The sequence below is a fragment of the Lactuca virosa genome, chromosome 3 (assembly GCF_052849685.1).
Source record: "Lactuca virosa cultivar CGN04683 chromosome 3, Lactuca_virosa_CGN04683_v6, whole genome shotgun sequence".
NCBI classification, from domain to species: domain Eukaryota; kingdom Viridiplantae; phylum Streptophyta; class Magnoliopsida; order Asterales; family Asteraceae; genus Lactuca; species Lactuca virosa.
This window is the reverse complement of record NC_136428.1, coordinates 72,417,962-72,443,520: the sequence shown is the minus strand read 5'-3', so window position 1 is coordinate 72,443,520 and position 25,559 is coordinate 72,417,962. Positions and strand designations below refer to the sequence as shown.

The following is a 25,559-nucleotide window of genomic DNA, read 5'->3' as shown; positions in this document are numbered from 1 at the left end:
ATGCCATCATACAGCGGACTCGTACGTACCAACTGGAACTGGAACGAGGATCGTGTTCCATGTGACTATGATATTGAAGGGTATGAAGGGGAAGGAGATACGGTTCAGTACCCATATTACACACAAGGGTCTAGGGCTTTATTGAAGGCACGATATGAGATTGCAAAGGGTTCAGTGGTGAAAGTTGCAATGAGGTTGAAGATGGCTAGGAGGAAGTGGGATGATCCGAATGAAGATGAGGATGCATAGATAAATTTCGCTTTGGAGAATGGAAAGACTTTTTCTTTGGATTATAGTGAGATTGGAGATGACAGGTCTCTTAAAGGGTGTTTGTTTTCTTCTGATGAGATGTTTCATGCCACCCTGTCATGATCGAGATTCTAGACTCTTCCGGAGTACTCAAGAAAATGAGAGAACTTACAAGTATAGCACATTAGACCCTGGAACGTCCTAGATTTCTCTAGGACATCGAATAATGATTTAGAACATTTCATGAAGACTTGTAAATATATGTAACTTGGTAGAATAGTCTAGATTAGTCAAGAATATAGGACTAATGTAGTAATATCTAGAAACTTCGCTAGGGGGAGGGGGGAAGGACAAGTATAAATAGGGAGGAGCTTATTTGCTCCAAACCATCGGAAAGTTTCCTTGTATTCTCTCGAGCTCTTATAATAGAAGTTCTCTTTCGTTTGTAGAAACTCGAAAGCCTTATTCTCTTGCTTACTTAGTCCTTTATACATCTCAAGGAAGTGTTGTAGCCTGACTTAGTCGAAGTTACACTAAGTGGCACACGGTGATCGAGTCATCCCGTGACACATGGTATCAGATCCAGGTTCGTACAAGCAAGAGATCATGGCTACGGAAGGAGGAAGTAGTGAAGTAGAAAACATACCCCCTGTCGTCGAAGAGAGAGGAAGAAAGTCCAAGAAGAGGGGCCAATCGATAGATGCCTTGGCAAGCTTAGAAAACAAGCTTACAAGGACAGAGATTAACGTCGGTGAGATCCTTGAATGGAAGGATACCGTCGATCAGTTCGTTGCAGAGATAAGTGACACGAGTGATGGATTAAAGGAGACCATCGGTATCCTCAAGGAAGAAGTCCTTGGACTTGTCAACACCTTGCGGAATGAGTTCTGTGAGAAGATAAGCACTTTAGAAGATGAGGTGAAGCTATGCAAAGCATAAATAGCCGGAGGATCTATTACGCCACACACAGAAGCCCCTAAGCCCTCGAAATATGGAGGTAAGTGTCACACCCCCAAACCGGAACGGTGGAAATGTTCGGGGGCGGAGGACGTCATGTACAGTATCACAACAATGCATAATAGTAAAACAAGCAACAACATCATCCACTGCATTAATAATATAATTTCATACAAGTGTGTTCTGTATAGTTTATAAGACACCGAAAATAAGAATCAAAATAAGAGATGAGTCTTGAACGTGCTCCATCTTCTCAAAACCTGATCATCGGTACCTGTCTACTGGTGACCTGAGAATACAAGTTATTTTGAAAGCGTAGATCAGCATTAAAGCTGGTGAGTTCATAAGTATTTTAGTGTCATTGTTTGTATAAGTTTGAAGAAAGTGTTTGTAAATGTTTGATGTAAATTTTTGTAAATGTTTGATGTAAATGTTTGTAAACTTCCTAGAAAATCCTATATTTTCTACTAAAGTAGTCTTCTACCAAGACCCAACTGTTCTTTATGTTTGTTCTTTTGTAAAAGTGAGTGTTTTCCCAAAGTTTGACTATCATTACCAAAATATAGTTTTCATTACCGTTTATGTGAGAAGATCACAATGTGAATGAAATGGGATAAGATTGTACTTTTATCTAAGTAACTACCAATGTACTGACTACATTAAACCTGTTTGTTTAATTAAGGTAAAATGTGATAAGATTGTAACCATATTTGATTGACTAGTATAACACGACGTTCGAGACGTCGAAATGATATGACATTCATCACCCGTAGACCTGAAGGTCCCACTGTAGCTAGCAGCAAGGTGTAGAATGGTCAGTCTCGTATAGATCTATACACAAATTCAAGCTCTCCCTCCAGGAGACTCTGGGTACAAAACGTGACACAGCAGTATATTGTCGCGCCATGAAGTAGTGGCTCACATTAATGTTATAGTATTCTTGTATTTGTATAGTATGTTCTAGTGTATTGTATGTTCTCTCTGTCTAGTGTGTAGTATGTTCTATCTGTTTCTCTTTATAGTGAGTATTGTTTCTCATTATAGTATGTATTGTATCTCATTATAGTATGTATTGTTTCTCGTTATAGTATGTTTGAACTGACTCATGTATGAACTGACTCTTGTATGTTTCATTGTTCTAGAAATAGTAAGTAGTGACTTCCTAAACTATACCTATTATAGTTTACTAGCAATGTTGTTTGTATCACGGAACATGTTTGTACACCTTTGTTGCCCAAAGGTATTGAACTGAACGAAGAACTTTTATATCTATATACATACACATAATATATAACTAAGATTCAAACGACCTTCGGACAAACAACTGATACCCTAAGTCCACAACCAAACAAGGAACAGGAAATAAGGCGAGTTATTAGTCCTAAGTCCTTTCAATCCTACTTATATAACTATATCCATATAGACATGATTTTGACAATATATAAGTTTAAAAGAGTTTTGATAAAAGAGTTTAGCATATAAAAGATTTTGTAAAACGATTTGAAGCAATTTGTTTGAAAACATAGTTTGAAGTATAAGAAATCCATTTGTTTGATAGTTATTAATCACATATGATTGATATAATAACTATAATGTTTCTACTTGTATCCCCCCCCCATAAAAGCATTTAAAATCATTTAAAAGATAAGTTAAGGGGTATGAACTCACCTGTACTGAGTGATGCGAATGAAAGATCGATATAGGATGCTAAGTGTCAAGTGAATCCTTGAGCACAACGGATCCTAATAAGCATATAATGACACATATATGTATATAATTAGTGTTTATACAATTAATCATGTAAGGAAAACACCTTAGGAACTAGGAAACACTTATATTGATGTGTTACAATCACATACAATTGCATCAAAGGGATTTAAGGCCACACAAGAGTGTGTACGGCCAAGGTGTGTACGGACTATGTGTATACGACCATATGTGTGTACGGCCTTGGAGTGTACAGCCGTACACTCCTTGAAGAACATGCCAAGAAGGTGGTTTGCGGCCCTATCTAGCATCCTCTAAGTGTCCATGATCTTATTTTGGGACATAACATGAGTTGAAGGTCTAAATATGCACTAAACAAGGGGTGTACGACCACATGAGGTGTGTACGGCCATACACCCTTGAAGTTCTTTCTTTGGATGATGATTTAAGCCCAAAAATCATGTGTTTATCAATCCTAGCTAGAAGATAGAAGAAAGAATCACACTTTTGTAGGTTCTAGTGAGTTGACGGCCCAAGAACAAGTAGGTGTTCTTGGTGTTCTTGGAGAAAGTGCTGAACACTTGAATATCTACCCAAAAAGAGTAATTTCATGGATGAAATCAAAGGGTGATACAAGATCATGAAGGATAATCACAAAGAAATGGAAGGAATTCTTACATTTTTGAAGATCTAGATGAAGAAAGTTGATGATAGTTGAGAGAGAAATCCGAATTCTTGGCTTGGAAGTGTGAAAAGTGTTGAAAAATGACTAAGTAGCTTCTTTATAGGTGAGAGTTCACGGCCATAGATGGGTGTACAGCCGTACACCCATGTGTACGGTCGTACACTCCTCTTGAAGGAGTGTTTGGCTGAATTTACTACCATGAACTTTTAGAACTCATTCCTATACCCTATCCTTGAATGTACAAGACTTGGAACACTCAAACAGACTCTAAAAAATGCTAAAAGATAGCAGAAACGATTCTAACTTTGATTGATTTGAAGGACTGTACAAGATAGAATTTCGGGTTGTCACATCATCCCCCCGTTAGAGAGAATTTCGTCCCGAAATTAGAGTTTAAGCAATTAAGTAATTACAAATAACCAAGTAAAAATTATGAGGATATTTCAGTTTCAACTGATCCTCGCGCTCCCACGTGAATTCAGGTCCTCGCTTGGCATTCCAGCGAACCTTCACTATCGGGATACGGATTTGCTTCGTTTGCTTGACCTCTCGGTCCATGATCTCTACTGGTTCTTCCACGAAGTTGAGGCTCTCCTTGATCTCAATCTCGTCGAGTGGGATTACAAGAGTCTCATCGGACAGACACTTTTTCAAGTTCGAGACGTGGAAAGTAGAATGTACGTTACTAAGTTCGCGAGGTAGTTTGATTTTGTAAGCTACAGGGCCAATTCTAGCGATAATCTCGAAAGGCCATACGTATCTTGGATTTAGCTTTCCATGCTTTCTGAAGCGTATCAAGCCCTTCCAGGGTGAGACCTTCAATAGAACACGGTCGCCCACCTGGAATTCCAACGGTTTCCTTCTCTTGTCTGCGTAGCTTTTCTGTCGGTCTCTAGAGGCTTTCAATCATTGACGAATCTGAACGATCTTATCTGTCGTTTCCCGAATGATCTTTGGACCTGTGAGAGTGCTGTCAGGAACTCGTCCTTTAGCTAACTGAGTGTCGCCCACCTCAGTCCAGCACAGAGGGGATCTGCACTTACGGCCATAGAGGGCTTCAAATGGAGCAGCCTTTATGCTCATGTGATAACTATTGTTGTAGGAGAACTCAACAAGGGTAAATGAGTATCCCATGCCTTCCCAAAGTCTATCACGCAGGCTCGCAACATATCTTCCAAAGTTTGAATAGTCCTCTCACTTTGTCCATCAGTTTGCGGATGGTAGGTTGTACTCATGTCTAGCCTAGTTCCTAGGGAACTTTGTAGCGACTGCCAGAACCTAGAAGTGAATCTACTATCTCTATCAGAGATAATGGATATGGGAACACCATGCAGTCGTACGATCTCCCTAATGTATGTTCTAGTTAGTTTCTCCATCTTGTCAGTCTCTTTGATAGGCAGGAAGTGTGCGGACTTTGTTAACCTCTCTACGATCACCCAAATGGTATCGACACCACCCGATGTCTTGGGCAACTTGGTTATGAAGTCCATTGTGATCCGCTCCCACTTCCATTCAGGTATCTCTGGTTGCTGAAGTAAACCTGATGGTTTCTGATATTCGACCTTAACCTTGGCGCAAGTAAGGCACTTGCTCACGAAGGTATCAATCTTTGCTTTCATGTTAGGCCACCAGTATAACTTTTTAAAATCCAGATGCATCTTATCTGAACCTGGGTGGATGGAATATCGAGTGTTGTGCGCTTCGGTCATGACCAAGTCTCTGAAACCACCGTGCTTCGGTGTCCAGATCTGATCCATGAGATAAAAGGCTCCGCCACCCTTGACTTCTAAATTTTTATCCATCCCTCTCAGGGATTCACCCGACACGTTTTCAGGTTACAAGGCTTCAAGCTGAGCCTCCTTAATTTGTGTGGACAAGTGTGAATGGATAGCCATAGTCAATGATCTGACTCTATAACCAGAGTATTATTTCTGACTTAGGGCGTCAGCTACTATGTTGGCCTTGCCGGGATGATAACGAATTTCACATTCGTAGTCACTGAGTAGCTCGACCCACCGTCGTTGTCTCATGTTGAGCTCCTTCTGGTCGAATATGTGTTGAAGGCTTTTGTGGTCTGTAAAGATAGTGCTTTTCGTACCATACTGATAGTGTCTCCAAATCTTCAGAACAAATACCACTGCTCCTAACTCAAGATCGTGTGTGGTGTAGTTGACCTCGTGTGTCTTTAGCTGTCTTGAGGCATAGGCGATGACCTTACCTCGTTGCATCAGAACACAATCGAGCCCTTGGTTGGATACATCACAATAAACCACGAAGTCTTATATCCCTTCTGGGAGGGACAGTATCGGTGCGCTGCATAAGGCTCGCTTTAGGGTTTGAAACTCTTTCTCTTGCTTCTCTTCCCAGTCAAAGGCCACGCCCTTCTGGGTCAATGTTGTAAGCGGTTTCACAATCCGAGAGAAGTTCTGAATGAACCTGTGATAGTAGCCAGCAAGGCCTAGAAACTAACGAATTTCTGTAGGCGTCTTCGGTGCTGACCAGATCTCAATGGCTTTGATTTTGGAAGGGTCCACGTGTATTCCCTCTTCGCTAACCACGTGACCCAAGAATTCGACACTTCGGATCCAAAATTCACATTTGGAGAACTTCGCATAAAGCTTCTCTGATCGCAGTGTTTCTAAGACCTGACGCAGATGTTGACTATGCTCCTCCTTACTACGAGAGTAGATAAGTATGTCATCGATGAATACAATGACGAACTGATCCAAGTAAGGACGGCTTGGATCTATGTTGAATGCTCGAGATGATACGGAGGTTCTGAAGGGTTTTGAGCATTCTAACACTCCTAAGGTGTACATGCAACCCTAAATACATTCGATCTATGTTTTCTCTATTATACATGCAAATATCAATTTTCCAAGGTATTGTTCTAACTAGCATAATATAAAGTACATATAATACAAATTCTAGTAGAATTACATACCTCTTTGTTGTAGCTTGATTCCATGGAGCTTAAGAGCCTAGTGCCTCAAGTGTGACACCTCAAATGGTTCACACAACATCACCAACATCTTGGAATAACTTGAGAGAAAAGGTTACTATGCTCAAATCGGCTAGCCCTCATGTGTACACACACTAGTCCCAATTTCTTGAGCCATGTGGTTCTTCTATATAGTGGCTATTAGGGTTACACCATGTAACTCATGACTTTCCATATTCTCCATGCTCCATGGGTTAAAACCTCCATGGAGTATTCATGGGTTACTCCATGGGTTACTCTATGGGTTTAGCCCAACATGAAGAACTATGGATCATAAGCCCACATATATAAGAATGAATGATTTACACAATCAATCCCCATATATTTAATTAGTCTCCTTTTGATGACAATATTAATTCCAAATTAATTCTTGATCAATACTAATTAAATAATATGATTTCATATTAATATATTAGAACTTATAATATATTAACAAATCATAAATATCCTTTTCTCATAAAAGTCTATCCAAATTGTTCCGATGCCATGCAACCCAAATGGACCATGCCAATCGGGTCAAGTACATACCAATTAGAGTTATGGACTTAGACACTAATCCAACAGTATCCCACTTGGATAAGTCTAAAACTATTATTGCATATGACTTCAAAACCTGACTAGCAATCGTAGCTCTTAAAAGCTGTTGTCGAACTCTGAACAAATCAATGACGCGTCCATTAGATAAGGGATCATATATTCCTCCATTCTAGATATCATATGGATTGAGACATGGATTATAATCATTCTCTCTTTCCATTTGTTGTTTCCCAATTTCCGATTTATGACGACCGACTAATTGAACAAATCAAATCAGTCCTGGCTTGGCCAAGCACTTCGGGGTGTCATCACTAAATCATCGAGGGGCCCACAGATATCGCATTTATCCCTTTAATGGTAAAAGGAATGGATAAACTTCGACTCATATGCTTGTTGTACTACTTGTTGAATCATACACAAAGGCACGTTTTATAACATCTAGTTACCAATGCGTTTTCGTACAATTAATGCATAACCAACTCATAGGCAACAACTCATATCTCTAGGTTTGAAGAATATAAGATATTATCGTCTCATGATCACTCGTGATAAATCCATGAAGTGAGTCAAATGAGAGTGGGTTTAATCCAATACTCAGAACTTATGAGCACTCATGAATGTTGCAGCAACTCTTGCTATGTCCACTACCTTGGACATCTACAAACCAGCTTCATGACAGTCTTGATTCATATCTACTTCCAACATATGACCGACTATGGATGGTTTGAATAACTTAGTCATTCAGTAAGAACGACCTAGTTATTCTGGAAGTCAAAACATGCAAAGTGAAACGCAAGAATAATCGAATCCAATATGGTCTCAGAACTTATGAATATAAATAAAACACCTTTTATTTATCACCATATTGATTACCCATCATTCATTGCATACTGTTTCAAACTATCAACTTTATACTTGAATTAAAAACAATAGTTGTCCCATGCTCCAAACATGTACACTATGTTTTCTAAACACTAGACATGCCATACACCAAGTATGCACACTATGTTTTTCCAAACATTAGTTATGCCATACACCAAGTATGCACACTAAGTTTGTCTATGATCTTTTACTTTGTGAAATAGATCGATTGAACATAATTCCAATGATACTCATTTCACAATCCCAAATCCTTACCGCAAATGCAAGAATCCAGATTCCTGCCATTTACCTAAATCTGTTAGATTCTAAACTTATATGCATTGATCCTCTTGTAATGATTATGCACAAAGTCTCAAAGACTTGTCAACAGACATTACAGAGTATTCCAATGGAGATCATTCCATGGAAATGAAGTCTCAAATTCAAAGTACATTGCTTTGAACATCCTTATTGCATTAAGTTTCCTAATCTTACACAGATTTAATGAATAACTTCCACCTATGGGAATATTTCCATATTCTCATTTTGACTATCACTTCTGACCAAGAGTTGCCTCTTTTCAGAATATGTCAATATGGTCCTCTCCAAAAATTTACACCATACTTCCAACTGTCCCTGAGCAACCAATCTTTGGTAAACCTTAGATTGTCTTCGACAATTGCTTAATCATCTTAGTCATATCCAATTCTAGACCTTTTCCCCTCTTAATGCCCCAGACATTTGGAAAAAATTTAGAACAGATGAATATTATAGCACATGCAATCGATCCTATATCAGAAGCGTATGGGACACGATTCATGATGTCTTACATAAAGACATGATAGTAGACCAGTCTTTTTGCTATAATATTTCTATTTCTATTTGCCAAGTTCTCATAATTCAGATTATGAAAAGGGATGTCGTAATCATAATCGAATTTTAGAATGCAAATAATGTACCCATATATAGAATTTTCTTATGTTGAACCATTCCAACATAACATTCATTTATATATATATATATATATATATATATATATATATATATATATATATACTTGACTAAATTTGATTAAAATCTCATGATCTAAGCTTTTAGATTTGAAATGAAGTATAATTTCATCTCCCTTAATTATAGCAAAACAACTTTTTCCCAATTGAAACATTTTGTTTTCTATAATTAACATTGCTAACTTGCAACACTTTCATAATTATCATGCTCCCACTAACATGATGATTATTAGCATAACACTTATACTCCCACTAGCTTTGACATGTACTTAGAAATCAGCTGGACTTCTAGAAATCAATACTATATTGACTTTATTACCAAAGTTCAAATTTCTGATACGAGATGCTTTGATAAAACTTTATCAAAATCATACACCCTTCCTTAGATAGCTCATATGTGTGTCTAAACAGTTTCATAACTATGAAAAGGGATGCCGTAATCATAGTCTCAATTGTTTACACCTTTGTCATTCCTCACAAGTCCATGTTAGTGTGCCGGTTAACCACACACGCTCCACTAACGACTTTGAGAATGCAAATATCATAATTGCTATCTATTTAAAATCTACTTAGTGAAAGCGTTTCCTCACCATCATTTTCATGAATTGGAGAGAAACCTTATGACACTTAGATTTTATGGTGTATGTGTTCCTATCCATGTGAATTTGTCAAAACCACAAGGGGAGGTTAGTGACAAATCCAAACTCATATGGACCAAACCTGTGCAATCTTAACTTCTTGCCACCTGGCAGCACAAGGGCCTACCATTGCTTCCAAGTTGTTATGCAACCAATTGAGAAATCTCATAAATCATATGCAAAACCAACTTTAACTAGGACGGGCACAGAAATAGGAATATGTCAACACGATAGGTTATAAACCTCAAGTCGTGTGCTAGTGATAAACTACAGGTTGTATTCTTGATTAGACTCTTTCAAGATCTTTTAGACTCCCACTGTCCTCTTGACATATAAGACTCTCTTGCCAAATATTCAAAAGATAGTGCGGATTCTTATCAAGAAAAATACTTCACACAATTGGCCTAAGTTGGTCTTTGTTTTATCCAAAACATCACAACTTACCAATTTCAAATGTACAAGAGTAGAACACATTTTACTCTTACATTTGACAGGTGTTAATAAACCTTCTTTAAGATATGTCACTCAAGTTACAATCTTGGAGTATGACTCTAAGGATTGTTTTGGGATGAAGTATGACTCGTCTTCTTGATTTAACCATTTCAACAATTCATGACTCCTCTTCTTAGTCATAAGAATGCACTAAGATGTCCTTAGAAGACCAATTGTAATGTGGTTCTTTAATCATTTAAGATGATCACAAAACATGATACTAAAGTACTCTCCCATCTTTTCAGATTTGAGAAACTTTTATCTTTTTGCCTAATTTGATTCTTCTCATTCGTTCTGCCATACATCGAAACTTTTCTAATGTTTCAGAATTATACTTAAACTTGTAAGTATAACCATATTTACTAAACTTTAGTAAATCATGACGAATAGTCTTATTGATCTTTTGTGGTGGACTTGACCAGTGCACAAGAATGTGTACTCGATTCCTTAGTCCTTCACTTGACTCACATATACATATGAACAGGGAATTAGTCTTAATTTTTCCAAAGATGAAAAATCTCATTCATCATACAATACAACTTGCATGATTCCAAGTTTCTATCCAACTGAAACTTTGGCAATGAGAAACTTTCCTTATTTGGTAAATTATGACACTACCCCAAAGGACAGAATCAAATCCATTTACTAATGTTGCTATCAATGGAATCATATAAACAACAATTTTTTCACAAATGCCATTGTAAGGATACTTAAAATAAATAAAATCAAAAATTTTCCTTTTATTTTAAAACTTGCGGAAAAAACTTATCCTTACAATGAAAATGCATATGAAAGCTATGTTGTTATCTATTCTTAAGCAATCTATCACAGCTTTTAAGCAACAGCTCAAAATTCTATTCATTGAACCATGCGATTGAAATCCATCTTCGCGATCAGAATCAACTTACTCTTCTTTAAGTTTCCTCTCTTTTCTTTGATTCTTAAAACTTCAACATGTGACCCAGTCACATCATGTAATAAGAATCTCCAAATAGGAACTTAATAGAGTTAGATAGTGGACTTACCTGAAGTAGGGTCAAACTTTTTGACTTGACCAACCTTATGATCTTTCAGGTAAATAGGGCAGCTTCGCAACCAATGCCCCTTCCTTTGGCAATATAAGCATATGGACTCTTTGGGAATGGTACACGAGACTGTCTCAGACTTAGCCTTTCTCTTTACCATTTAGTCAGCTGAGTTGACTATGGCCGATCCCTTTCCATTGGGAAGAGAAAGCTTTTCTGGATATCCAATGTTACCATTGTCAATGTCCATGGTAGTTTGGGAAGTTGATCTTCTAATCAAATTTGCTTTACCGTTGCTCTAAATCATTGCTGAATCAGCAGCACCTAACAAATAGATAAGATCATTAAGGGTCATGTCATAGTCTGTTTCATAGTAGTCCCAAAGGAAACTCACTATGTGACTTAGAAAGTGATTGAACAACCAACTTTCTCAAGACTTTTACACCCAACTCTCCCGGCTTGTCAATATGTGACTTTATCTCCAAGATGTGAGCACACATAGACTTTGCTTACCAATAGGGCTTGAGTGACCTTGAACTTGTGGGTTAGGGAGAATAATTGCAGGAGGTGGAGGTAGAGAAGTATGATTTCCATGAACCAACCATGGGACATCATTTTCATTAGGAAAGCTTGTTCCAAGAGTTTTGGGAAGATCATAATTGTCTGAACCAGACATCTTTTGATAGATATTCAAGATAGTTGATTTAAAGTCCTTAATATCACACCCAATATGAAATATTAAGGCTAGGACCCAACACAATACTTTTATAACTTGGAAGAGGGATGCCATAATCCAAGCTATAAAATATTTGAAGGTAGGCGAATGATGATTCACCAACTTCCACCATAAAAAACGAAATAATTTATTAGGTTTTAATTGGATTTGAAACTCCTAGATCTTTTGAGATTCATTAAACTTTTCAATGACTTGTTTCAATCTCGATTGTGCCCTCTCAAAATTTGGGACTGGGATGCCGAGGATCACAAAACAAGGTGTGAATAACCATGCAAATATACCTGGTACCCTTAATATTTACCACTCAATTGATGTGCCGGTTAACCACACGCGCTCCATTGATACTATGATAAACATTAAGTTACCCTTTGCCTACCTTGTTAAATCCAAGTTAGTGTGTCGGTTAACCACACACGCTCCACTAACGACTTAAGCAAAGTGCAAAGTGTAATTTCATGGGTTAGCACCAAATTCACATTTTCCTAAAGTAACTAAGATTGGGAATTTGTAAAAGGTTTAGTTACTTTATATTTATCATTAATACTTTTAATGAAGGGAGAAATCTAGTCCTTGTCCTACCCGTTCGGCTAAAGAACCTCCACCAGTCAAGGAAGCGGTGGGTGAGAGTGGACACCCATTAAACTGCAGTTTTATAGGCAGTAACCTTATACCCCCTTATAGACCGACTTCGTGAATGAGGCCTACTAACGGTAAGACTGACTTTGTTCTTATACATATATATATATATATATATATATATATATATATATATATATATATATTATTAACTTATAATACTATAAAGTATAAGGGTTGAATTTTAACTTTTAAAATTCTAAGGGCTTAACTTGGAATTAAAGTATTCATGAGGGGAAACTTTACAAATTCCAAAACTTGAGGGCAAGTTTTGAACACTACAAAACTTTTCAATTCCATAACTTGTGTGTTTAAAGTAGTTTTAATGAAAAAACTCTTCAAGATCCGTAACTTGAGAACAAGTTATGGAAGACTTTAAAGCATTTAAAAATGAGACTCTTCACTTTCATAACTTATGGAAATCTTATGAGTTTTAATAATCATAAATGTGACTTTACATATAACTTGAGGACAAGTTACAAAAACACATATTATGAACAACTTTTAGATTAATTTGGATTGAAAACATATTATCACATAACTTTTCTATTAATCTAAATCAACTCATAAGAACAAGATAATTCAAATCAAACAATTTTCATGTATATAGCCTATCCATTAAACTAATACAAAACATGAATCTATTGACAATTATCTACGAAATTGGATTAGCATGAACATTACCACATCAAAAATAGGTTTACAAGTTCAAAAAAAGCTTAGGGTAATGTTCCTAGTCCAATTCCAGCCAAAAAAACTCGAAAATATGCTGTCAGGGGCTCCTAATCGTCGAGTGTATGAACCTAGTCGACGAGTAGGATGAATTTCTTCATGGAATCGGCGAGTTCATCAGTGGACTCGGCGAGTCCAGTTCCCAGACAGCCAGAAAATCGATTTTTTCAGCTTTTTTCAGCAATTTGCATCAAGTATAATTGAAAACAAACCTGGCTCTGATACCACTGAAGGGTTTTGAGCATTCTAACACTCCTAAGGTGTACATGCAACCCTAAATACCTTGGATCTATGTTTTCTCTATTATACATGCAAATATCAATTTTCCAAGGTATTGTTCTAACTAGCATAATATGAAGTACATATAATACAAATTCTAGTAGAATTACATACCTCTTTGTTGTAGCTTGATTACATGGAGCTTAAGAGCCTAGTGCCTCAAGTGTGACACCTCAAATGGTTCACACAACATCACCAACATCTTGGAATAACTTGAGAGAAAAGGTTCATATGCTCAAATCGGCTAGCCCTCATGTGTACACACACTAGTCTCAATTTCTTGAGCCATGGGGTCCTTATATATGGTGGCTATTAGGGTTACACCATGTAACTCATGTCTTTCCATATTCTCCATGCTCCATGGGTTAAAACCTCCATGGAGTATCCATGGGTTACTCCATGGGTTTAGCCCAACATGAAGAACTATGGATCATAAGCCCACATATATAAGAATGAATGATTTACACAATCAATCCCCACATATTTAATTAGTCTCCTTTTGATTAAAATATTAATTCCAACTTAATTCTTGATCAATACTAAGTAAATAATTTGATTTCATATTAATATATTAGAGCTTATAATATATTAACAAATCATAAATATCCTTTTCTCATAAAAGTCTATCCAAATTGTTCCGATGCCATGCAACCCAAATGGACCATGCTAATTGGGTCAAGTACATACCAATTATAGTTATGGACTTAGACACTAATCCAACAGGTTCGTGTCGAGTTTGTCGCCATAGATAACTAGAGTTTCGCTAGACGGCAGATTAAGGCGAACAGCCTTTTCGTAACACATGATGTCAGCACGATGAGAACTCAACCAATCCATGCCGATTATGACGTCGAAATTTTCAATTGAGACCGGAATGAGGTCGATTGGAAATGAATGGCTATCTAGAGTTAGTGTACATCCTATGTATATGCAGCTAGCGCTTTCTGTCTTTCCGTTAGCCATTTCTATAGTGAACGGTTCTTTAAGTGCACGTGATTTTTGCTTAAGCAAGTGAGCAAATTTCTGGTTCACGAAACTCCTCTCCGCTCCACTATCAAACAATATGCATGCATATGAGTTATCGAGGAGCAACATACCAGTGACCACTATGGGGTCGGCAACTGCTTCCTCTTGGCCTATAGCCAAAACTCTTCCTACTCCGCCGGCATTCCCTACATTCGGGCAGTTCCTTTTGTAGTGGCCCATCTCGCCACAATCGTAGCAAGCCTGGCCCACACCAGCGTCGGGGACTTGGGTTATTGGCCTTGCCGGAGCCTTGCAGAAACGGGCAGTGTGCCCCATCCTGTTGCAGTTAGAGCACTGCATTTCCTGGCAGGGTCCGTTGTGGTGGAAGCTGCATTTGTTGCACTTAGTCAAGCTTGCAGCGTACTGCTTTATCGGCGCAGTAGCAGTAGGTGCTATCGAAGCATGAACGGCCACGACCTGCTGCTTTTTGGCAGCTTTCTGTGCAGTGTTCTTCTTTTTGTTATACCAGAACTTCCGCTTGTTGTCAGCGGCTTTGGAGGGTTCTGAGACGGCTAGGGTTGTTGTTGTTGACGGGGTACGGACCCCATGGTCAATGAGCCGTTGTGCCAATCCCTTGGAACTATCGAAGGTAGTGGGGTTTGAAGCTAGGAAATTCCCCTGAAATGGAGGCACTAGCCCCCAGATGTACCTCTCCACCTTCTTCGCTTCAGAAGAGACCATTCCCGGATATAGCGCTACTAGATCGCTGAATCTGGCAGTGTAGGAGACTATTTCGGAGCCCTTCATGGTTAGGCTCCAGAGTTCCTTCTCAAGTTTCTGAACTTCGCCCCTCAGGCAGTACTCCTCGATCATGAGATCCTCCAGAGCTTCCCAGCCCATAGCGTTTGCCACTATAAAAGTTAGTGACTTGACATGGCTATTCCACCACGTCAGGGTTCTGTCCGCGAAGGTGCAGGTAGCAAATTTAACTTTGCTCCCTTCCGGACAGGAGTAGATCTCAAATATCGACTCCGTTTTCTCGAACCATTACGAGAGGGAAATGATTCCGCCAGTGCCATTGAAGGCCCTGGGTTTGCAGTTGGTGAAGTCCTTATACGAGAACTCTCTAGAGCGCACCGGAGCTTCAACTCGAGTGAAATGCACATTCGTTCCACTCCCGCTAGTACCGGTAGTGGTGAATTATGCTAGGGCTGCTGTAACAGCCGCATTCATAGCAGCTTGAATAGCTGCTGGATTGTATTGAGGAGGAGGAGGTGGTGGAGTTTGATTCAGAGTTATTGGAATAGCGCGCCTGTTCGATCTACGAGGAGGCATCTTGAAGCTATAAGATCACAAAGATGAATATATTGGTAAGTATTCAATAGAGAGAATAATGAGAGTGACTCATGGACTAACTCTCCATAGCCCAACAACACAGATGAAAGTATGATTGAATAGAGATCTAGTACTAGAAAGATGAAAGCATTTGGATAATAATTTCCATGAGATTAGATATCTGTCAATAATATTGGTATTAAAGATGTAACAAGTTCGGGAAAATGACCTAGGAGTAGGTCTTACATCAAACCAGGATAGGAAAATTTTGACAGAATAAAAGCCTAATCGACTGAAAGTTCAAGGTCTTAAGATAAACAGGAAATTACAGGGAAAAGTGCTACTTATAGCATAGATAAGAAGGCAAATCCTTAGATAAAAAGGAAATATAAGCAGAGCATCTCCTACTGGTGATGGGAACCCCTTGGGCGAACCCTTAAATCAGCCAGCTGACGCTCCATGTCAACAAGGCGACGCTCATACACTTGTTGGCGCACGCGATGTTCTATGAATTCAGCTCGAGTCACAGCTAGTTCTTGCCGTCGAGACTCATGGTCCCTCGCATCTCTCTCACCAGCATCTTCCAGACGACGAATGCGGACCTTATTAATTCCCGCATTAGCATCAACTTCCGCGATTCGGATGATGGCTGTCATACCCTGTATTTCGTTTCGGGCAACCCTGCGACCCAGAATAGGCAGGACTCTGTCCGCTGAGCCTCCTTCGCTCAGGTTATAGAAGCTTCTGTCTCCGTTTTATGGCATGGGTTGACCCTGTTCTTGACTCCATGTCTCCAAACTTTCCAACCACAGAGGCGTCGGACCTTGAAAAGCAAGACGAGGGTTAGGATTTGGGGTTGGAGCTACCAGGGGTTGATCATTGACTTCTGGCTCGGAGTCAGAATCCTCCGGGAAGTTCTCTGTGAATTCATCGTCCAATGGAATCGTATGATTATCTTCTAGCTCATCATCGAGCCATCCACCATTACCGTGGTTGGGGAAGTACGGGTCACCAGGGAGATTGAATCCAGCCATGTTATCTACGCGAGAATGGGGGTAAAAGAAATAATTAATAGATGTACTAATTAAGATAATTATAAGATGATCCGTACCAGTTACTCCAACATTTGTGTAGTGCATACCAGTCATATGTAACCAAAACAAGATAGACCTTCGAATAAGTGATCCTAACTCTAAGTCCACAACCAAACAAGGAACAGAAAGTAAAGCAAAGATCACAGATTCTAAGTCTATGACACCCTAGTCATATATAACTTTAGCGTATCCACTCAACAATTATTGACATACTAATAAAGACCTTTTTAGTTTGTACATAAGTAATTATAGTAACACAAAATACTCTTATAGTATTTTAAGTTTATGTTTTGTTCTTATGTTTTCATTGTAGTAGCGTTGGTAAGTTTTTATAAGACTTGCTGCAACACCACAACCATTCCTAGGCACATGCTAATCACTTCTCGGAAAGATATAGTTGATCAGGATATATCACTCCCAGATCTGATTATATGTCCCCAAGCCTAATCGTGTTGTCCAACAATCGCAATACTTTTTTTTATGTCCTAGTGACACTGATTTTAGTATGAATGCAGGTAGGTGTACTTTGGTTAAATATTTTATTATTTAAAAGTATAAACTCTTGATCAGAGTATTTTAATCCCGTTGTGTTTATAGTTGTATATCTGTTATGGGTTGATATAGTCAATTCACTATAAACAATGCTCTGATACCAATCTGTCACACCCCCAAACTAGAACGACGGAAACGTTCGGGGGCGGAGGACGTCATGTATAGTATCACAACAATGCATAATAGTAAAACAAGCAACAACATCATCCATTGCATTAATAATATAATTTCATACAAGTGTGTTCTGTATAGTTTATAAGACACCAAAAATAAGAATCAAAATAAGAGATGAGTCTTGAACGTGCTCCATCTTCTCAAAACCTGGTCATCGGTACCTGTCTACTGGTGACCTGAGAATACAAGTTATTTTGAAAGCGTGGATCAGCATTAAAACTGGTGAGTTCATAAGTATTTTAGTGTCATTGTTTGTATAAGTTTGAAGAAAGTGTTTGTAAATGTTTGATGTAAATTTTTGTAAATGTTTGATGTAAATGTTTGTAAACTTCCTAGAAAATCCTATATTTTCTACTAAAGTAGTCTTCTACCAAGACCCAACTATTCTTTATGTTTGTTCTTTTGTAAAAGTGAGTGTTTTCCCAAAGTTTGACTACCATTACCAAAATATAGTTTTCATTACAGTTTATGTGAGAAGATCACAATGTGAATGAAATAGGAAAATAAAGATGTACTGTACTTTTATCTAAGTAACTACCAATGTACTGACTACATTAAACCTGTTTGTTTAATTAAGGTAAAATGTGATAAGATTGTAACCATACTGGATTGACTAGTATAACACGACGTTCGAGACGTCGAAATGATATGACATTCGTCACCCGTAGACCTGAAGGTCCCACTGTAGCTAGCAGCAAGGTGTAGGATGGTCAGTCCCGTATAAATCTATACATAAATTCACGCTCTCCCTCTAGGAGACTCTGGGTACAAAACGTGACACAGCAGTATATTGTCGTGCCATGAAATAGTGGCTCACATTAATGTTATAGTATTCTTGTATTTGTATAGTATGTTTTAGTGTATTGTATGTTCTCTCTGTCTAGTGTGTAGTATGTTCTATCTGTTTCTCTTTATAGTGAGTATTGTTTCTCATTATAGTATGTATTGTATCTCATTATAGTATGTACTGTTTCTCGTTATAGTATGTTTGAACTGACTCATGTATGAACTGACTCTTGTATGTTTCATTGTTCTAGAAATAGTAAGTAGTGACTTCCTAAACTATACCTATTATAGTTTACTAGCAATGTTGTTTGTATGACTGAACATGTTTGTACACCTTTGCTGCCCAAAGGTATTGAACTGAACGAAGAACTTTTATATCTATATACATACACATAATATATAACTAAGATTCAAACGACCTTCGGACAAACAACCGATACCCTAAGTCCACAACCAAACAAGGAACAAGAAATAAGGCGAGTTATTAGTCCTAAGTCCTTTCAATCCTACTTATATAACTATATCCATATAGACATGATTTTGACAATATATAAGTTTAAAAGAGTTTTGATAAAAGAGTTTAGCATATAAAAGAGTTTGTAAAACGATTTGAAGCAATTTGTTTGAAAACATAGTTTGAAGTATAAGAAATCCATTTGTTTGATAGTTATTAATCACATATGATTGATATAATAACTATAATGTTTCTACTTGTATTCCCCCACCCCCATTAAAGCATTTAAAATCATTTAAAAGATAAGTTAAGGGGTATGAACTCACCTGTAGTGAGTGATGCGAATGAAAGATCGATATAGGATGCTAAGTGTCAAGTGAATCCTTGAGCACAACGGATCCTAATAAGCATATAATGACACATATATGTATATAATTAGTGTTTATACAATTAATCATATAAGGAAAACACCTTAGGAACTAGGAAACACTTATATTGAAGTGTTACAATCACAAACAATTGCATCAAAGGGGTTTAAGGCCACACAAGAGTGTGTACGGCCAAGGTGTGTACGAACTATGTGTATACGACCATATGTGTGTACGGCCTTGGAGTGTACAGCCGTACACTCCTTGAAGAACATGCCAAGAAGGTGGTTTGCGGCCCTATCTAGCATCCTCTAAGTGTCCATGATCTTATTTTGGGACATAACATGAGTTGAAGGTCTAAATATGCACTAAACAAGGGGTGTACGACCACATGAGGTGTGTACGGCCATACACCCTTGAAGTTCTTTCTTTGGATGATGATTTAAGCCCAAAAATCATGTGTTTATCAATCCTAGCTAGAAGATAGAAGAAAGAATCACACTTTTGTAGGTTCTAGTGAGTTGACGGCCCAAGAACAAGTAGGTGTTCTTGGTGTTCTTGGAGAAAGTGCTGAACACTTGAATATCTACCCAAAAAGAGTAATTTCATGGATGAAATCAAAGGGTGATACAAGATCATGAAGGATAATCACAAAGAAATGGAAGGAATTCTTACATTTTTGAAGATCTAGATGAAGAAAGTTGATGATAGTTGAGAGAGAAATCCGAATTCTTGGCTTGGAAGTGTGAAAAGTGTTGAAAAATGACTAAGTATCTTCTTTATAGGTGAAAGTTCACAGCCATAGATGGGTGTACGGCCATACACCCATGTGTACGGCCGTACACTCCTCTTGAAGGAGTGTTTGGCCCGAATTTACTACCATGAACTTTTAGAACTCATTCCTATACCCTATCCTTGAATGTACAAGACTTGGAACACTCAAACAGACTCTAAACAATGCTAAAAGATTGCAGAAACGAGTCTGACTTTGATTGATTTGAAGGACTGTACAAGATAGAAATTTCGGGTTGTCATAGTAAGCGTGATCCTAAACAACTCGAGGAATTTTTCTGGTCCCTAGAATGTTATTTCAATGCTATCGGAGTAAAGGATGACAAGTACAAAATTGACACGGCCGTTCTGTACATGAGTGAAAATGTGGCACTATGGTGGAGGCGGAAGCATGGCGACATTGAGAAAGGCTTATATGTCATAGACACTTGGGACGAGATTAGGAGACAACTCAAGAAACAATTCTGCCCCCATAATGCTGAAGACGTTGCCATGAAGAAACTCTGAGGATTGAAACATGTCGGGTCTATTAAAGATTACGTAGCAGAGTTCACCGCCTTGATGCTGGAGTTACCCGATTTACAAGAGAAAGACAAGTTATTTTACTTCCAAGACGGACTACAATCTTGGGCTTACAACGAGCTCAAAAGGAGGAACGTCCAAGATGTTGACGAAGCTATAGCAGTAGCGGAAGAACTTATGGACTTCCGAAGAGATACCCCGATTAGGAAACCTAGTGGGGGAGAGAGACCAATAACAAGGCCGCAACAGAAGGACGATAAACCCGCTGCAAGGCCATCAACTTTCAAGGGGAAGGCGACTGAAGGGGGACCTCAAAGGGAAGTCAAGTGCTACTTATGTGATGGCCCTCACCTAATCAAAGATTGTTCCAAGAAGAAAAGTTTCAATGCGATGGTCTTCGAAGAAGAAAAGGAAGAGAGAGACGAGGCACAACTAGGCTCAATGTGACGCCTCAATTCGGTGGCAAAAGAAGAGACTCACATGAAGAAAGAAAGAGGACTCATGTTTGTGAAAGTTAGTATAAACGACAAAGTCACTAAAGCCTTAGTAGACACAGGTGCGTCCCATAATTTCCTTTCTAAAAATGAAGCTGAAAATATGAACATTCAATACACCAAAGAAATAGGTTGGTTGAATGTTGTCAACTCTCCTTCCGAGCCTATTCTTGGAGTCGCTTATGGGGTAATTGTCGAGATCGAAGGATGGAAGGGTCCTATCGATCTAACCGTAGTACCCATGGATGATTATTGCATGGTCTTAGGGATGGAGTTCTTTGACCAGGTATGCCCTTTCTCGTTCAAAGATCAAACCATGCGTATCACCAAGGATTCAACGATACACATTGTACCCTTGGAAAGAAGCAAAATGGAGTCCCGGATCTTGTCGGCCATGCAACTCAACAAGGGACTAAATAAGGGAGAAATGACGTACTTAGCAACGTTAAAAGAAGAAACCACCCCGCCCAACGAAGAGATGCCAAAGACAGTGAAAAAAGTACTAGAAGAATTCAAGGACGTGATGCCGCCAGAGTTGCCAAAGAAGTTACCACCGAGAAGGGAGGTGGATCACGAGATTGAACTCGAGCCCGGAGCTAAGCCACCAGAAATGTGTCGTTATATAATGGCTCCACCTGAGTTGGAAGAGCTAAGAAGACAATAAAAAGAGCTAATAGATTCCAGATTTATCCGCCCTTCAAAGGCCCCATTCGGTGCCCCAGTCTTGTTCCAGAAGAAACATGATGGAAGTTCTAAGAATGTGCATAGACTATCGGGCCCTGAACAAAGTAACGATAAATAACAAGTACTCGGTCCCACTGGTAGCCGATCTGTTCGACCGACTCGGGAGTGCACAATGGTTCACAAAGCTGGACTTAAGGTCGGGTTATTGGCAAGTACGCATAGCAGCAGGAGACGAATCGAAGACGACGTGTGTGACAAGGTATGGCTCCTACGGATTCTTAGTCATGCCTTTTGGATTGACGAATGCCCCTGCCACATTCTGCACTTTAACGAATAAGATATTCCACCCATTCTTGGACAAATTCGTGGTGGTGTACTTAGACGACATAGTAGTTTACTCAGAGTCGGTAGAAGAGCACGTTGAACACTTGCGGTTAGTCTTTCAAGTACTCAAGGAAAACCAATTATACATAAGATAGAAAAGTGCTCCTTTACCCAACCAGAAGTAACGTTCCTAGGGCATAAGATCATTGATGGGAAGATCCATATGGATAACAACAAGATACGAGCAATCCAAGAATGGGAGCCGCCAAAGAGCGTTTCTGAACTACGATCGTTCTTAGGCATTATAAACTACTATCGAAGATTTATATCCGGATACTCAGCTAAAGCCACTCCCCTCAATGACCTTCTAAAAAAGAAATTTTCGTGGGAATGGACTGAGAAGTGTCAAATGACGTTTGATCTTCTAAAGAAAGCTGTCACGGAGGAACCAGTCTTGAAGCTACCAGACTACACGAAACCATTCCAGGTGTAAACGGATGCGTCAGACTTCGCGATTGGAGGAGTGTTATTACAAGATGACTATCCAGTGGCCTACGAAAGCCGGAAACTAAATGATACAGAACGGAGATACTCGGTACACGACAAGTAAATGACAACAATCATACATTGCCTTCGAGTATGGAGACACTATTTGCTTGGGAGTCGGTTCGTTATCCAAACCGACAACGTGGCGACTAGTTACTTCCAAAATCAGAAGAAACTAAGTCCTAAGCAAGCTCGTTGGCAAGATTTCTTAGCAGAATTCGATTAGGTCATGGAGTATAAGCCGGGAAAAACCAATGTAATTGCCGACACCCTGAGTCGAAAGGCCAAACTAGCAACCCTCACTCGAGTAACATGCGATTTTGCTGACCGGATCAAGGAAGGGCTAAACCACGATCCGTTAACGAAGAACTTGATGGAAATGGCAAGAGAAGGCAAGACAAGAAAATTTTGGGTTGAAGACGGATTATTATTCACGGTTGGCAATCGAATGTATATCCCAAGATGGAACAACTTGAGAAGAGAAATCTTAAAGGAATGTCATGATTCCAAATCGGCTGGACATCCAGGTACTCATCGTCCGAAAGCAATCATAGAACGATCCTATTATTTGCCCAATATGCAAAGTGACATAGACGCCTATGTGAGGACTTGCCTTATTTGTCAACAAGACAAGGTCGAACAGGCCAACCCGGCGGTATTGTTGGAACCACTACCGATCTCCGAAAGACCATGGGAAAGCATATCGATGGATTTTATTTCAGCATTACCGATGTCCGAAGGGTGCAGATCAATAATGGTGATTGTAGATCGATTCTCCAAATATGGAACGTTTATTCCAGCCCCTCGGGATTGCACAGCTGAAGAAGTAGGGCGACTATTCTTCAAGCATGTCATGAAATATTGGGGACTTCCCCGAAGCATTTTAAGTGATAGAGATCCCCGATTTACAGGGAAGTTTTGGAGGGAGCTATTTAAGCTAATGGGATCAGAACTCCACTTCTCGACTAGTTTCCACCCTCAAACCGATGGCCAAACTGAGAGGGTGAATCACTTGCTCGAGATTTATTTGAGGCACTTTGTCAGTGCAAACCAACGGGATTGGGCCAAGCTAATTGATGTGGCCCAATTTTCATATAACTTACAACAGAGCGAGGCTACGGGGAAGAGTCCTTTCGAGATTGTAACGGGCCAACAACCATTGACGCCCTAAGAGCTAACAAACGGTTACAAAGGATCAAGCCCACCTGCATACAAGTTTGTCAAAGGATGGAACGAGGAACTCGACATAGCAAAGTCTTACTTGCACAAGGCAGCCAAGCGAATGAAGAAATGGGCGGACGAGAAGAGGCAGCCAAGAGAGTTCATAGTAGGGGACGAGGTGATGGTAAAACTCCCACAAAGGATGTTCAAATCGACCCGAAAGGTACACAAAGGCTTAACACGAAGATACGAGGGGCCATACAAAGTTCTCGAAAAGGTTGGGACCCGATCATACAAGCTAGCTACCATCCTACTTAAAGATTCATCCAGTATTCCATGTAAGTCTCCTCAAAGCTTACAATCGCGATGAAGAAGATCCATCGAGGGGCAAATCACATCGATCCCCAGTAGCAAACGTAGTCTCGTATGACAAGGAGGTGGACGAAATCCTATCAGATAGAACAGTTCGCAAACAAGGCTTACCCAATTGGACAGAATATTATGTTTGATGGAAGGGACTACCCGATAGTGAGTCTAGTTGGGAACGAGAACAAGATCTGTGGCACGTCATATCTAAGACTTGACGTGGTCGTCAAGAACTTAGGTGGGGGAGGGTGTCACGATCGAGATTCTAGACTCTTCCGGTGTACTCAAGAAAATGGGAGAACTTACAAGTATAGCACATTAGACCCTGGAAGGTCCTAGATTTCTCTAGGACATCGAATAATGATTTAGAACATTTCATGAAGACTTGTAAATATATGTAACTTGGTAGAATAGTCTAGATTAGTCAAGAATATAGGACTAATGTGGTAATATCTAAAAACTTCCCTAGGGGGGGGGGAGAAGGACAAGTATAAATAGGGAGGAGCTCATTTGCTCCAAACCATCGGAAAGTTTCCTTGTATTCTCTCGAGCTCTTATAATAGAAGTTCTCTTTCGTTTGTAGAAACTCGAAAACCTTATTCTCTTGCTTACTTAGTCGTTTATACATCTCAAAGAAGTGTTGTAGCCTGACTTAGTCGAAGTTTCACTAAGTGGCACACGGTGATCGAGTCGTCCCGTGACAACCCGCTCTATAACTGGAGTTGCCAAAGTATGGGGCATGCCAAAGCCCGAGATAAAGCTTGTGTCGTCATTAAAAGGACATACCGAATGGGCTACTGATGTTATATTTTCTCCAACAAACCACAACCACATAGCAACTGCTTCCGCTGACCGCACTGCAAAATTGTGGAACAGTAAGGGAACTCTTCTGCACACATTCACAGGCCATCTGGACCATCTGGCTCGTGTTGCTTTCCATCCGTTAGGAAGGTATTTGGGAACAACAGGTTACGATAAAACTTGGAGACTATGGGACACAGAAACCAGTGCAGAGTTGTCACTCCACCAAGGTCACAATAGAAGCATGTATGGGATTGATTTTCACCCTGACGGCTCTTTAGCAGCGTCATGTGGGCTCGATGCCCTTGCACGATTATGGGACCTACGCACTGGGAGAAGAATTCTTGCATTGGAAGGTCATGTCAAGCCGGTTTTTGGTGTCAGTTTTTCGCCAAATGGCTATCATTTAGCGACTGGGGGAGAAGACAATACTTGTACGATTTTGGATTTAAGGATGAAGAGATCATATTACACGATTCCTGCACATGAAAATCTTATTTCTCAAATTAAGTTTCAGCCTCAACAAGGATACTTTTTGGTGACAGCTTCTTATGATAGGACTACTTTTTGTGGACTAAAGCCCATGAATGAATAA

The 25,559-nt window shown here is 39.3% G+C and overlaps 1 pseudogene; it reads left to right on the top strand.

The window, feature by feature from the left end:
• LOC145163660 (U4/U6 small nuclear ribonucleoprotein PRP4-like protein) lies at positions 1–25,559 on the top strand (annotated as a pseudogene).